Source organism: Sus scrofa, chromosome X (genome assembly GCF_000003025.6).
Source record: "Sus scrofa isolate TJ Tabasco breed Duroc chromosome X, Sscrofa11.1, whole genome shotgun sequence".
Classification (NCBI taxonomy): Eukaryota; Metazoa; Chordata; class Mammalia; order Artiodactyla; family Suidae; genus Sus; species Sus scrofa.
The window spans coordinates 37461437-37477965 of NC_010461.5; the positions used below are offsets into that span (position 1 = coordinate 37461437).

The 16529-nt window shown below is 39.2% G+C and overlaps 1 protein-coding gene across 1 annotated transcript in view; it reads right to left on the reverse strand.

Annotated features, from left to right (window-relative positions):
• The window catches only part of CASK (calcium/calmodulin dependent serine protein kinase), a 368751-nt gene that overhangs the window by 294464 nt on the left and 57758 nt on the right, over positions 1 to 16529 (reverse strand).

A 16529-nucleotide genomic window follows, 5' to 3' on the forward strand; every position in this document is an offset into this window, starting at 1 on the left:
GTTCCTAGTCAGATTCGTTTCGCTGTGCCATGACGGGAACTCTTTTTTTTTTTTTACCTTTTGAACCAGAAACTTAAATCATTCTCCCATCTTCTCCATCACTTATCTAATCTTCACCAAGTCCTACTGAGTTTATCTCAAGTATCTCTTAATCCTGTCCACTTGCTCCATGTCTCATACTCTAAGCTACTACCAGCTTCTACTAGAACCACTGAAAACTTGTTTCTTCCATTCTTGCAGCTATATTTTAAAAATGAAAATCTGACATTATGTTTCTGCTTAAAATCCCACAGAGAAGGTATATGCAACACATATATTTGCAATACATGTTTTGGTCAAGAACCAAAATTTATTAATAATTCTTAAATAAAACAAGAAAATACACACCAAGGAAATCTGGGCAGAAGACTTGAACAAGCACCTCACAAAGAGAAAGCCCTGCATTATTTGGTTTCCAACAACCACTCCAGTCTCACCTAAAGTCACAGAGAAATCCTTCATCTTCCTCAAAGTTCAAATTATTCTATTTAGAATTATTCCAAATTGTCATAGGAAAGGAAGTAATTTCTACTAGCAGAAACACTGGTCCACTCATTTTCTTACCCAGTCCTCTCCTCAAACGAAATCAGTAGCTCTCAATATTGGCCATACAATTGAATCAACTGGGATGATTGAGAAAATACTGATGCCTGGGCTCAGGCATTAACAACAAATACACACTTGGTTCCTTGTGAATCATATTTATCAAATAAGCATCTGAACTAAAGATAATCCAACATGCTTCGATCAACTACTGATTAACATAGAGTGCAATACAACATGAAGGCTAGTATGGTTTAAGTCATTAAATATACACACGTACAAGTATACATGTATGTATCTCCCCCTCTTCTCAGGAAACAAAATGCTCTCATTGGTTTTTACAGGTAGAAACAGTACACCTGGATGCACGTGGTCACTCACAAGAGAAAAGCTTTTAATTAACTAGGATACATGTGGTCCTCCTTGCCTTAAAGTGTAAGTTTGTTTTATTCTTTCAGAGGACAGACAAAAGAATATAATCTACCCTAGATTTAGACACTTCTCCGAGATCACATAAATGAGCTGATGTCCATGCCATCATCAGGACATCAATTACACTAGCTTCAAATCTCTCTCTTTAAGCAACCTAACAAAACTAAACTAGAGAAATAAGAAATGGTAATAATGTTCACAACTCTATACAAAAAGAACTTTTTTTTGATAATCACTCAAAACTGTTCAAAGATTTTACTCTGTGAGAAGACAATATAACGATGTGAGTCAGGACTCCCACAAATGTTTTCATTCTCAATCTGGTTGTCTTACTTGTGATTACTTATTCTGACAATAGCAAGCCAATTCAGGAAATGTTTAGCATAACTGGCTTTTGTCCACACATAAACCCTGGGGTCTCTATTTATGTATACATTTGTGTAGTGTGCTTCAATTCCTACACCTTTTGGATTGTTTCCAAGATTAGTATGTGGGATTATTTGTGGTCAATAGAGCCAACTCTTCACTTTTTCCTGTTTGAACAAAGGTGAGGAAGAAGACATAGCATCTTCCCCAATCCTTTTAGTAATGGTAAAATGAAGAAAGCTGGGAAGAATGGAGAGAATAGGCAATATTGATACAAAAAAAAACCACACAGAAATGTGTTTAAATCTGTGAATAAAAATCAAATCAAATTCTCAGTTCTTTACGCTAATTTTATAATGTGAGGCAAAGAAAATGAGTTTATCTATGAACTATTAATTACCTGAACACAGGTTACCAGTAAAGCATTTCATAGATCTGTCCCTCAATGACACCCAGGGGGTTAGAGAAGGTGAATCAAAATTAGAACACTAAAAAGACATGGAAATATGCTTCAAGTATTTGTATGATTTAATCCATCAACTAGAAACTCAATGGAAACTGATAAATTTAAATAAGTATATAGAGTCTGTAATTTCAGCAGGATTCGATTACATTTATTTGGTCAAAGGCTAAAAAGAGGCAGCCTATGAGAAAATCTGGCTTGACTGCCCAACTTAAAAAGCAGGGAGGCAAAGGGGAGTGTATGTACAGTTAACAAAGTGTATATAAAAACATTTATGAGAGTTCCATTATGATGCAGTGGGTTAAGGATCTAGCATTGTCACTACTGTGTCTCAGGTCACTGCTGTGGTGCAGGTTCGATCCCTGGCCCAGGAACTTCCACATGCCATGAGCATGAGGGAAAAACTTCTGTATTACACGTATTAAATGACAGTTTAAGGAACAGCAAAAATTCAAGAGGACTAGGTTTCAGTCTGGTGGAAACTCTTTTTTTTGAATCTTGAAATTTCTTTCTTAAATTTTTAGTCTATAGCATAGTTGATTCTTAAGAAATTGTCTGAGGGAAAAGTATTGATAGTGGTACTTGTAAGCCATCATTATAAAATAATATCTTTCTCCTACTTCCATTAATTCTAGTCAGGGCATTAATAAAAACAGAATAGATAATTGATGGCATTTCAGATTTGATGAAACATATATGCTTTATCCAATTCTTTAAGAATATTGAATACTGATTGGGATTTTTGGCACAAGGTTCTACTCAAAGTAGGTTGCTGCTTGCAGAAGTCCATGTTTTAAAAGTAAAAGGTCAAGGGAGTTCCCACCATGGCACAGTGGAAATGAATCCAACTAGTGTCCATGAAAATGTGGGTTCAATCCCTGGTCTTGCTCAGTGGGTTAAGGATCCGGTGTTGCTGTGAGCTGTGGTGTAGGTCGCAGATGCAGCTCGGATCTGGCGTTGCTGGGGCTGTGGCGGAGGCCGGCAGCTATAGCTCTGATTTGACCCTTAGCCTGGGAACCTCCACATGCAGCACCTGTGGCCCTAAAAAGACAATCAATCAATCAATCAAAGTAAAAGATCAATTAAACTAGAATATGCTACAAGTGAGTATTAACTGTAACTTCTCTAAGGTTTTGAAAAGAATGCAGCTGTGTCTCCATGCAAACCCCCAAGTAATCTTTTCTAGTTTTCATTCGCGTCAGGAAAGGTTAAGCCTAGGACTTGAACAGTTCTGATAAAAAAGTAAATAGAGTTGGCCCTCTGTATAGGCAGGTTCTGCTTCCATGAATTCAACTATGGATTGAATACTTTTTTTTTAATTCTAGAAAGTTCTAAAAAGCAAAATTTGAATTTCCCATGCACTGGTATTAGGTATTATAAGTATCTAGAGATAATTTAAGGTTTATGGGTGATATGCGTAGGTTATACACAAATAATATGCCACTTTCTATAAGGAACTTGAGCACCTGTGGATCCCGGAAACAATCTCTTGCAAATACCGAGGGACAACTGTACATCAAAAAGTGACAAGAATTAGGAGTTCCCGTCGTGGCACAGTGGTTAACAAATCCGACTAGGAACCATGAGGTTGCGGGTTCGGTCCTTGCCCTTGCTCAGTGGGTTAACGATCCGGTGTTGCCGTGAGCTGGGGTGTAGGTTGCAGACGCGGCTCGGATCCCGCGTTGCTGTGGCTCTGGCGTAGGCCGGTGGCTACAGCTCCGATTCGACGCCTAGCCTGGGAACCTCCATATGCCGCGGGAGCGGCCCAAAGAAATAGCAGAAAGACAAAAAAAAAAAAAAAAAAAAAAAAGAAGTGACAAGAATTAAATGAAATTATGCTAGAATAGAGTATGTCAGTCTCCAGGATACCAGGATTGATTTAGCAAATGCACCTAAATTAATTTTCCTCCCCAAACCTAACAAAATGATAGCAAAGAGGCTAAAATAATTTTTAGGAGTTCCCTTGTGATACAGCAGGATCCAGCACTGTCACTGCTATGGTGCGGGTTTGATCCCTGGCCCAGGAATTTCCACATGTTGCAGTCACAGGCCAAAAAAAAAAAAAAAAAAATTTTTAAGGACTGGGAGAATGAGAGAAGACAACAGTAATAACCAAATTTTGGAAGTAAGAAAGCAGCTGGAGTAATGGTAACTGGCTTAGTATACTTAGGAAAGCTGAATTACCAGTAGAAAATAGGAATAGTTCAAAACCAAACCCATTTACACTATAGAATTCTCAAGAAGCACCTGAACAGGTAGCTCCAGATAACTCTAGAACTAGAGGGAAAAAGAGGGTGGAGCTAAACCAATAAGGTTTATGAGAAATCTACTAGAGAAACAGAGTCACAGATCCCCCTCCTCTACTCCATGCCACTGGATAACTGCCCTGCCTCATCCTCAAAAATGTCCACTTCTGAAGAGGGTAAAACACAAGGCAGTTGAGGGAGTGGATACTACAGGAGAAGCAAGGGGGTAGTGCGAATGCAGAAAGCCCATGGACGTTTCCCATTAACAAGGAAGAATGTTAGAAGCTAGATCTTTACCCTTCAGGCAGGAGCAGAAATCTTTTCTACTGAATATCTGACTGGCCCAGAAGGAAAGACCTGAAGATAATGACAAGAAGTTGTTCAAACCACTCAACCAGATCACCCTCCCTTGAAACCCAAAGTCAACAAGTTCTGGTAGCAAGTTCAGAGTTCTCTACCAGCTTTCCAATCTCAGCACTGTGGAAAGTTGGGGCTGAGAGCTCTTTGTTGTGTGAGGACGTTCTGTGCATTGCAGGGTGCTTAACAGTGTCTCCAGCCTGCAGCTAGAGATGCCAACGGCAACCCCTCATCCAGTTTTGACAACCAAAATTGTCTCCAGACATTGTCAAATATTCCTCAAGAACCACTGCTCTATTCCTAATCATGATTAGACAACCAAGCTCCCAAGACATCTGGAGAAGAGTCTCTAATTTGGAAGACAGAGATGAAAACAAACAGAAAACGCAATTTAGAGGAAATGGACTAAACTAGAAAAGAAATTCAAACTACCATTAATATCCTCAGGAAGATATTATAACTATGTAACAAAAACAGAACTTTCAGAAAACAAAAAGAGGGCTCTTGAAAAATGAGTGCACAAAGAAACTTAAAACTAAACAGTAAGGCTGACAGGTAAAGCTGAGAAAATTTCCCAGAAAGTAGAGCCAAAAGAACAAAGAAAATGGAGGGGAGGAACTCAAATAATCCAAGAAAATTTTCCAGACTTTAAAACATGAGTTGCCCTAATTAAAAGGACTCACCAAGTACTCACCAAAATAGATAACAGACCCATATTCACATGTGCCATTGTGAAATTTAAGAACCCTGTTCAGATTTCCAGAAATGTGGGTAAGGGTGCGTCAGGAGGAGAGGATGATATAGTTCACACATGATGGCTCAGGAACCTCTGTGGCTTCTGATCTTTCAACAGAAACACTAGAAACATTAAGACAATAGAGCAACGCCTTCGAAATCATGAAAGAAAATTATTTCTAACCTTTAAATTCCACATCCAGGCAGAAAAATCAATAATCACAGAAACATTCTGAGACATGAAAGAGCTCAATAAATTATTTGCAATGCATACTTTCTAAAGAAATTATTGTAGGATGTGTTTTGCTAGAATGAGAGTAGACCAGTAAAAAGGATGCCAAGGGACAGCAAATAGGAGATCCAACAGACTCATAAAGGGAAGCCCTAGGAATACAAGGGAGGGCTGACAGCTATGCATTGAGCAGAGGTTAATCGAAGATCCCCACAGCCACTGAGCACCTTTTTCACTTGAAAACAGGAGGACAGGGTAAGCTGGGGCCAGGTTCTTCTGATTGGCTTTTTCTGACCAGAGGCGGATGAGGTTTCTGCTCCTCTCTGCTACCTAGATCAGTAGAGAACTCTCATTTCATTCCATTTTAGTAGCTGAGTGGGAGGCAGAGCTCAGTGAGCTGAAAAGCAGGAAATGCAGAGCAGCCCATGCCCCCTGACCGCATTCCTGCTGGATATTCAGCACTCAGCCCTGCACTAGAGCACGGATGTCCTGCCTGGGGAGACCTCTGTGTTCTGGGATTTACTTAGGATCTTGGCAATGGACTTCCCACAGAGCCTATATGCTCTCAGCTATATGAAACCAGGCTGCGAACCAGAGGTTCTGTTTGGCTTCTCTTCTCCTGAGTCTTCACACAATAGGGATATTATTGCCCCTTCCTTACACAACTAAGTTTGTGCTTGCAACTCAGTTTTGACCAAATAAACAATATACTCTTTAGGGATACACATGTAGATGGTTAAGCTATAAAGAAAACCAAAAGGGGAGTTCTGTCGTGGCGCAGCGGAAACAAATCTGACTAGGAACCATGAGATTGCAGGTTCGATCCCTGGCCTCACTCAGTGGGTTAAGGATCCGGCGTTGCTGTGAGCTGCGGTGTAAGTCGCAGACGAGGCTTGGATCTGGCATTGCTGTGGCTCTGGTGTAGGCTGGTGGCTACAGCTCTGATCAGACCCCCCAGCCTGGGAACCTCCATATGCTGTGGGTGCAGCCCTAAACAAACAAACAAACAAACAAACAAACAAAAGGAATCATCAGTACAAAAGCCAGAATAGTGGTTATGAGGGAAGGGAGGTTGTGATTGGGAAGGGGCATACAGGGACTTAAAAGGTAATAAATACCAATATTCTATTTTTAACATGGATGATGGATTTGTGGGTTTTCACTTTATCAGTATTCTTTAAAACACAATGTACACACACACACTTTGTATATACTCTTCCATACATATATTTCCCAGTTAAAAAAATAACATTTTGGGAGTTCCCGGCATGGCTCAGCGGTTAAGGAATCTGCCTAGCATCCATGAGGACACGGGTTTGATCCCTGGCCTTGCTCAGTGGGTTAAGGATCCAGCGTTGCTGGGAGCTGTGGTGTAGGTCGCAGACGTGGCTCGGATCCTGCATTGCTGTGACTGTGCTGTAGGTGGGCAGCTGTAGCTCCGACTGGACTGCTAGCCTGGGAACCTCCATGTGTGCGGGTGCAGCCCTAAAAAGACAATAAATAAATAAATAAATAACATTTTAAATGGCTGAGATGTCTATACATCCCTAAGATCTCCCTAATCAAAGGTTTTAACTTTTTTTTTTTTTGTCTTTTTGCCATTTCTTGGGCCACTCCCGCAGCATATGGAGGTTCCCAGGCTAGGGGTCGAATCAGAGCTGTGGTCACCGGCCTGCACCACAGCCACAGCAACGTGGGCTCCGAGCCACGTCTGCAACCTACACCACAGCTCACGGCAATGCCAGATCCTTAACCCACTGAGCAAGGCCAGGGATTGAACCCGCAACCTCATGGTTCCTAGTCGGATTCGTTAACCACTGGGCCGCGATGGGAACTCCTCAAAGGTTTTAACTTTTAAAATATCTGTACATTATAAATTATTTTAAATGACTTGACATATATAAATGAAGAAAAACTGTTTATATCTCAAGCATAATAGTCAATGTGAATTTGTTAATTTTAATTTTACATCTAAATGAACTATGTTTAATATATTGTTACATGTCAACTTCGGAGTGATATCCATAATACAGTGCTCACCTTGTGAGAGGTTTACAAACAAAAACTTACATCTTATCTCAGGAAACCTTCAATAAATAGGGTGAAGTTCCTGCTCATATCACAAGCCTAGAAGCTTCATGACATTTATAATGAATTGTGCAAGGTACTACAGTAGATATAGGAAAATCATGAAGCGCAACAACCAGTTAAGCAAAGGGAAGAAAAGAGTTGGGGAAGTGAAGATCAAGAACAAATTCAAACACACATACAACCTAGTTGATATATAGTCAATCCTCATTATTTGCAGATTAAGTAAATTTACTTGCTAAAATTTAATTGTAACCCCAAATCAATACTCACAGCACTCTCACAGTCATTCACAGACATGTGCATAGCAGTGAAAACTTTGAGCCACCTGACTCACATTACCAGCTAAGGTTAAACATAGCGATGCTCTGCCTTATTTCAGCTCTCATACTGTAAGCAAGTGTCCTTTTTGCTATGTAATTGGTTCATTTTGTGCTTTTCATCAGTGAATTCACGGTGTAAAATAGCCCCAGAAATGTACTGCCAAAGTTCTCTCTTGTGTTTCTAAGTGCAAGAAGGCTGTGGTGTGCCTTACAGATAAAATAACAAGTGTTAGGTAAGCTACATTCAGGCATAAATTATAGGGCTATTGGTCATGAGTTCAATGTTAATGAGTCAACTATATATAGGAAATAGGGTGTCCTTAAACAGGTTATATATTGACTGGTTGAAGAACACATGACCAGAGGCCCATAGGAACCTAAACTTGTATTTCCCCCTGTAGCAATGATTCAGTATTCACTCATTCAGTGTTCATGGCAACTTTATAGAACATAATTACCACAAATAACGAGCATCAACTCTGTGTGTTTGTGTGTGTATAATACACAAATATATGTGTGCATTTATATCATGTAATATGATATATATGCAATATTATATGTGTCTATATCAGAATATAAACTCAATGAGTGCCCGGTATATATTAGGCCCTCAAGAAATACCTGCTTATTGATATATCAAACACAAACTAGGAATGAACAAATCACTGAAAAACTTATCACAAACTTTTTTTTTTTTGGCTGCACCTGCAGCATGCACAAGTCCCCAGACTAGGGATCAAACCCATGCCACAGCTGTAACCAGAGCCACAGCAATGACAATGCTGTAACCTTAACCTGCTGAGTCATAAGGGAACTCCTCACACACTTTTACATAAATATATACAATTCTGAGAAATCATGGTAAGTCTAGGTATTTTTCTACTCATTTACTAAATCTATGTCTGTAATTCTGTTAGGAATTAAGAGAAATAGATGGTGAGTGGGTAAAAAGGAAAGCAAAAATACAGTAATAACAGCATTAGTATTAAAAATATACTGTTTAGGAGTTCCCGTCATGGCCCAGTGGTTAACGAATCCAACTAGGAACCATGAGGTTGCGGGTTTGATCCCTGGCCTTGCTCAGTGGGTTAAGGATCTGGCATTGACGTGAGCTGTGGTGTAGGTCACAGACGCGGCTCGGATCCCGCATTGCTGTGGCTGTGGTGTAGGCCAGTGGCTACAGCTCCAATTAGACCCCTAGCCTGGGAACCTCCATATGCCGCGGAAGCGGCCCTAGAAAAGGCAAAAAACCAAAAATAAATAAATAAATAAATACTGTTTAAAATGATACTCTATAGACACATAAATGTATATAAAAATGATACCTAATAAAGATAACAATGGTCCTTTTCCTCTTATTTCAATACTGTTAGTTTAGTCATTACCACTAAAGAAGAGCTTATGCATATCATTCTATCAATAAATCCTTTGTCTTCCTGTTTCTTTGTGGTAGTGACAGGGGGACAAAAATGTTGCTCCTTCTGGCACCCACCCCAACCTCCAATACATACACTTGCATACACACACCGAAGCTGGGTAACTTTAAGTATAGTAACTAAACCAAAGGAAAATAGTCTGCCTAATCATAGCTACTGCTAAAGAAAAACACACAGAGTGGAAAATGACTAAAATTAAAGTCTCGGGAACTGTTGTCTAAATGTTAACAATTCAAGGCCTGACAAAGGAATTAAGCTCAGTACAGTTCAGATCATTCTTTGAAAAAAGAAAGAGGAGGCTTATTTGAAAAAAGCTGGCAATGGATCTCCAATAGGCTAACAAAACAAATCTGGCTCAACTGTCAAAGATGAGTAATTCATAGAGTTAAGACTAACATTTACTAACTTAGAACCTGTATTGGTATAATTAGTACCTCTGTCAAACCTTGTCAATTCAGTGAAAAGTTTAGTAAGCCTTGCTTTAGATTTTATGTAGCACATCATCCCCTTGTCTGAGTCTACATATGATATATTCGCCATTTACTACTTTTATGAGAGGACTGCAGGGCATACACAGCAGTCTCTGTGGATCCAAAAGTTCTGGAAAACTGATTGGTGGGTGGGGGTGTGCGTGTGCACACCCATGCATGCTGAGGGGGTGTGTTTGAAGGGCTGAGATATGGACTCTAGGTCTTTGTTAGCTCATATATGATGGAGCATGTATCAAAGAGAGTTGCTAAGAGAGGAGAAAAAAGATTTTTATAACAGATAAGAAACAGGGAGAAGGGAAGTAGACATAAGAGGAAAGAAATGAAAATAAAAATATATGAAGGACTGTTAAGATAAACACATCCCAAAGTAAGAAATCTGATTTGGCTGTACATGTTTAGTTAGGCCTTTTGAGCTAAATACATAAAGCACTCTCACAAATAGATACTGAAGCACGAACATTAAAAAATTCTACTGGTATTTACACATTTTACTTTATTCATTTACCTCATTTTCTCTGATGGAAATAAGACTAAAAACTGCAAAGCAATTCTTACCCTCAGGACATTCCCAATCTAATATACTGCTGTGGGTATATGTATATAATTTTAATAGAATGTTCAGAACCAAGTTTTGAAGAAGTGTAATACCAAGAATTTATCATCTGTGGATAGGAAGGTGGTCAGAGAAGGCCTCTATGAGACAGGGACGCCTAAGAGGGCTTAAAAAGAAGAATGAATTTTTTCAGGTCAATAAGAAAAATGGGAAATTCTAGAAATAAGTAGCATGTGCAACAGCCTGGAGCCAAGTCAAAGCACAGTGTGTGAAGGATATTACAAGCTGTTTGATATTGCTGGCATGAAAAACTGGAGGGTGACAAGTGACTGGAAGAGGAGAGGGCCGTGGAGATCACTGTGACAGAAGAGTGGAAGGAAGGACAAGGAATGGGAGCTAGTCAGGAAGTTATTACATTAGCCTAAGCATAAGATGATAAAGACCTAAACCAATACAGTACAGGCACCTGAACCATACTTAAATGGACTGACAAAGTAGTGAATGATTAGTCAGGGGTGGCTGGGGGCTGGGTGAAAGAGTGACATGCAGATTTCTGGCAAGAGTTACAGGGTAAATAATCACACCACCAAATGAGCAAGCAACTACAGAAGAACTGGTAGAAGGCTGAGAAAGAAAGGAGACACATGGTTGTGTTTTGAAAATACCGATTTCCAAAATATTGATTTCCATGGATCAAGGCAGAGATTTAGAGAGCTCAGTTAGATAGGACAATAGCCTTCAAGGAAGAGATCAACATGTAGATGATGAAGACAACATCAACTACCAATTGCAACACATCAAGCATGCTGCTAAGATTTTATATAAATTCTCTCCTTTATCATAATTCATTTATAATTATTTATTAGTTCCCATTTTATAGATTAGGAAACTGAAGCCAAGCCAGGTTGTCTGTGGCCAAACAGTGAATGGTAAAGCTGGGACTGAAGCCTAGACATATCAGACCCTAAAATCTTAGTTCTCATCTCTATACTCCTTAGGAAGCATGAGTGAACCAAGCTATTGATGCAAATAAGAGTATAGAACGAAAAGGGCAGAAGACAGATCTCAGAAAACATGAACATATCCTCTATTCCTCCCCAAGGAACTGCTGGGAAGATCCCCACAAAAAGACTACAAGAAGCCCAGAAAGAAAAGAGAGGTGCTAAAGTCAAGATCTTAGATAACAGTATCTTGCAGAAACAGAGACACAAAGGCCAAGTGCTTAGAAGGGCCTGTCCTAGACATGAACACAGAAAAGTTCTCCCCATTTTCTCATGAATGGCACAAGAGAAGTCTAAATTTTACTTTTAAATTAAGAGCTACACATTCACATTTTTACTTTCTAAATGCGGGACTATATATCAGAAACTGGCCCAATGAAAATATTTAGCGGAGAAACAACTTTTGGGAAACTCACGCCTGACTTTTTCTCCCGGTGTTCATGAACTTAATAACTCATAATTAGTACAGTTGGTCATCTTTATCCATAGGTTCTGCATCTGTAGACTCAAACAACTACACATAGAAAACATTTGGAAAAAAACTCCCAAAAGTTCCAAAAAGCAAAATTTAAATATGCTGCACACCAGCAACTATTTACCTAACATTTACATTGTATTAGGTATTATGAGTAATCTAGAGATGATTTAAAGTATATGAAAGGATTGCGTAGGTTATATGCAAATATTATGCCATTTTATAAGAGACTTGAGAATCAGACAATTTTGGTATCTGCGGGGGTCCTGGAAGCAATCTCCCACAGATACTGAAATGACTGTACTAACATTATCACAACTGTCAAATTCTGTGTGCATAATCTAGTCTTCATAAACTGAAACTAACAATTACGGAAGTCTGACAGTATGAAATTACACTGTAAATCCTATTTGTAAAAGGAATGTGGTCTGTAACATGTCACTAACATAGGTTGTTTCCCAAATGCTACAATATCCTATAATAGTATTGTTGCCTGCCATTAATTACAACTCTGCATCTAGGAGCAGGAGAGGGAATTAATATTGGAGCACCTAAGTTGCTATCTTCATTAAGAGATTTTTTTTTTCAGGGATACTTCTATAGTGTATTGTTAATCGCTTCCCATTCAGAACCATGTTTTATGGATCTCCATAAACAAGTTAGATCTACTTCTGAACTAAATAAAATAAAATTTAAATAGTGAAAGAAATTGCAAAGCCAGCAATACTCCTTCTCTATTATCCACTTTAGTTGCATCAAGATTATGCAAAATTTGGAGTTCCCGTCGTGGCTCAGTGGTTAATGAATCCGACTAGGAACCATGAGGTTGCGGGTTCAATCCCTGGCCTCGCTCAGTGGGTTAAGGATCCCGCATTGCAATGGCTGTGGTGTAGGCCGGTGGCTACAGCTCCGATTAGACCCCTAGCCTGGGAACCTCCATGTGCCGCAGGAGCGGCCCTAAAAAAGACAACAAAAAAAAAGATTATGCAAAATTTATATAGTAGCGTAGAAAGAAAAATGTAATTAGCTAACACTCTAAATTGGGGTTTCCCAAATTGCCATCTTGAGGAATCCTTAAAGTATTGAAGTTTCTCTGTCAGCTAAGTTTGGGAAACATCATATACAATATCTACACTCCATCCCCATCCCACAGTTACATTACACATTAGCAGCCAAGTCCTGAAGTTAGGAAACAAGCATCTCTCTCCTCTACCACACTCACCCACATCATATATGTACACCTATTAATTATAGGTGTTCCCTGACAAATGCTTTGGATATGATAATCTAAATTTTAATATTTATCATAAATAATACAAATTATGAAGTTGAAATGACCATGAATCACTCAGATTTTAAACAACTTTTCATCTGAAACAAATATTCTCTTCCTCCAACATGGCATATAAATTGTTGTTTAAATGCTTACACAGAGGAGAGTAATCCAATTGTTTGCTTAGTAAAGGGTAGAAAAGATTTAACTATGCAATTTAAATGTCTATTCATTAATACTCCCAAAAGTAATTTACTTTTTACAAATGTTAACATAAGCATGTTCAGCAGGCAATAATGCAACCTCTGGTCTTTTAACCAAAAGAAAAAAAACAGTTAACAAAAAGGCAAAGTATACAAAGAAAATAAGCATTTACACCCAATTACTCAGCTCAGTGCAGGGCAGCAGAAAACAGGTTTTGAATCATAATTGTAGTAATCAGTTTCCAGGTCTAAAGAAGTAGAGTAGATGCTCTGGAAGGCAACTGCTTTAGAGGGAAAAAATCAGAAAATAAGAATATAAAATCAGTGGATATAACCGTTTATGTAAGATGGTAAAATTAAGTATTTAAACACTTAAGGAATTTTTCAAGTTAGGTAAGGATCCAAAGTCCCTTACATGTTACAAAGAGTATGCAAGTTAGTAAAGCTCACTGTTAACAAGATTCCAAAGGATGGATCAACCTTTCAGTGCTCATTAAAAAAAAAAAAAAAAAAAAAAAAACCTTCCTTTTAACCAATGAGCCACACGCTACATTGAACAAGGAGGATAAGAAGAGAAAGGGCCATTATATCCCACGACAATGTGTGAAACTGATCTCCTGATCTCCCCTCTCACTATCACACTTGAAGCCCAACTCCACATCTCCTTCTAGCTGCTTAGACAAAAACTATGGTGGCAGTCTTGATCCCTTTCTTTCACTCCCCAAAGTCAATTCATTAGGAAATGCTCTTGGCTCTACTTTGCTAAGATATTCTAGCTTCTTTCGTCTGTTTCAAGAAAATTTGTAACCAATTCTGAATTTTATGACAGCTGAATTAAAACTGTCATGAGATAATTCCAATATCTGATTCAGCTCACTATTTGCCTCAGTTGAATGTCTTCTCTCATTCGAATCATGGTTTTCCTGGTGCTTGGAATGACAAGGGGTTTTCAAATGCATCCTGGATATTTTGCTCATTATTATGAGACCCTAGATCACAGATCTTCTATTTCAGCAGGGAGTCACCCTGCTCAGGTTTAGCATATACAACCTAGACTAATATTTTTGTGGACTTTAGTTACAATACTATTTTAGTCTGCTTCATTCTTCTGGTGCTGCTGGGGGCTCCCAGTCAATCCCTACTGATGCCATCTTCAAGGACAAAAGGTGCTTCTCAAGGCCAGCTAGCCCAGGGCAACCTTGAGGGAGAGGAGGTCAGAAGCTACTGGGCCTGGGACTCCTGCCATGAGGTGGAGGGCAGTGGAGACACACTGCTGCTGCTGCTACCACTGCCGACAGATCAGACCACCCACCGCGGCCGGCTGTGGAAAAGAAGCTGCTATAGCCTGGCCGCTGCTCTTGGCAGCAGACCAGATGAATGGGCCTGGGTTGTGGCATGGGGCTGAAATGGCCATATCTGCGGCTGTTGGCAGATCAGACTAGCCCCCAAGGCCCCGCTTGTGGAGCAAGGGCCTTTGCTGCTCCTACTGGGGCTGTGGGAGATCAACTGCCCACTGGGTCCCAGGTGTGGACTCAGCAAGAACTGTGTTGGGCTTCCCTTTTTCCTAGTCCTTTGGTCAGAGAAAGCAGGCTTTTGTTTTCAGTGTCAGTGCCCTTTGGTGGTTCCAGGTACTATGTCTCTCTAGCACCCAGAGCAAATGGAAGGTAAAAAGAAAACCGTGACCTCTCCACATGGTCATTCAAGTGCTGAGGTTCCTAGCTAGTTTGCCCTCTCTCCAATTTGCAGAGTTCTTCTACTGCTGTCAGTTGAACTACCAGTATTTAGTTGTATTTAATGGGGAAGAGGCAGTTAAGAGTGAGGCTTAAACTACCTTGTCCTAGAAATGGAAGTCTGTGCATTTTCAACCTTTTTCATTGGCGAGCATTAAGAATCTGTTCTATTCGAAACCAGGAGAGAAGTTACAGTTCTTTTATGTCCAATGTATCAAGTTAAAAAGAACAGCCATTAAACTCATCAGGCCCACATTATAGTTTTCCATGACTCCTGGCTCAGAATTTCAGGGTTTCAAATAAGTAATTGGTATTCCTCAGACCCCAAAAGGTTGAGAAACATTACAACAGCCAAAATATACTAGAATAGGAGTGACTTTCCATTGTCTCCACACATCACATTTGCACACATGCACATGTATACACGCACTCACTCAGCCTCAGCCTTCCTGAATCTAAAAGAGCTAAGAATCTACTTAGCATATTTCAGTCACGGCACATTGACTGGGAAATGGTGTTTTTAATAATAATCTCGTTATTTGGTCTTACACATTACAGAAAGTGAGGAAAGTTAGGGGTTACAGTAACCTACATGAATAAGGTACTGCATAACTGAATGTCAGCTTTTTTAAATTTATTTTTATTTTTTGTCTTTTTAGGGCTGCACCTGCAGCATATGGAGGTTCCCAGGCTAGGGGTCGAATCAGAGCTATACCCTGCTGGCCTACATCACAGCCATAGCAACGCCAGATCCAAGCCGAATCTGCGACCTACACCGACCTACACCACAGCTCAGGGCCATGTTGGATCCTTAACCCACTGAGAGAGACCAGGGATCAATCCCACAACCTCATGGTTCCTAGTCGGATTCATTTCTGCTGCTCCATGATGGGAATTTCAATGTCAGCTTTTTTAAAAAGATCTATTGGTTGACTATACTAGCTTTTTGAGGGCAGGGTTTTTTTCTTATCCATCCTATATCTCTAGCATGTGGAACTATGCCTGAAATTATGATAGTGACAACTTAATAAGTGCTTTCTGTATGGACAAATGGACAAATAAACCCATTTTAGTATGCATACACAAAGGTGTCATCTTTAAGATACTTGCATTGTATCTGAATTAATCTAAACTTACAGCTCTTTAATAGCTTTTATAAACTCTTTAATCTCTTGGGGGATATTTTCACTTATCTAGTACAAATAAAATTTTTTATTTGTCAATGTCAACTACTAAAAGGTAGATAAAAGCTGTAAAATCATATAGCATGTTAATTAGTTCTGAAATACTTCAAAAACAAATTTTTTCTAGAGATGTTGATTGCCAATTCAAAATCCTTCTAATGTTATCATAATTAAAACTCAAAAAGCAGACTTTTTTTTACTTTTAACATGTACTAACATCTGTTCTTAAACACTTTGCTTAAATGCTTTAAAAAAGACCCTGTAAACTTGAGGCATTTTACAAAAATAGTATTTTGTAATGGCAGAGAACCAAACATAGCCCCTAAAATTCAGAAAGCTTTTCTTGTTTTCTTTTTCTT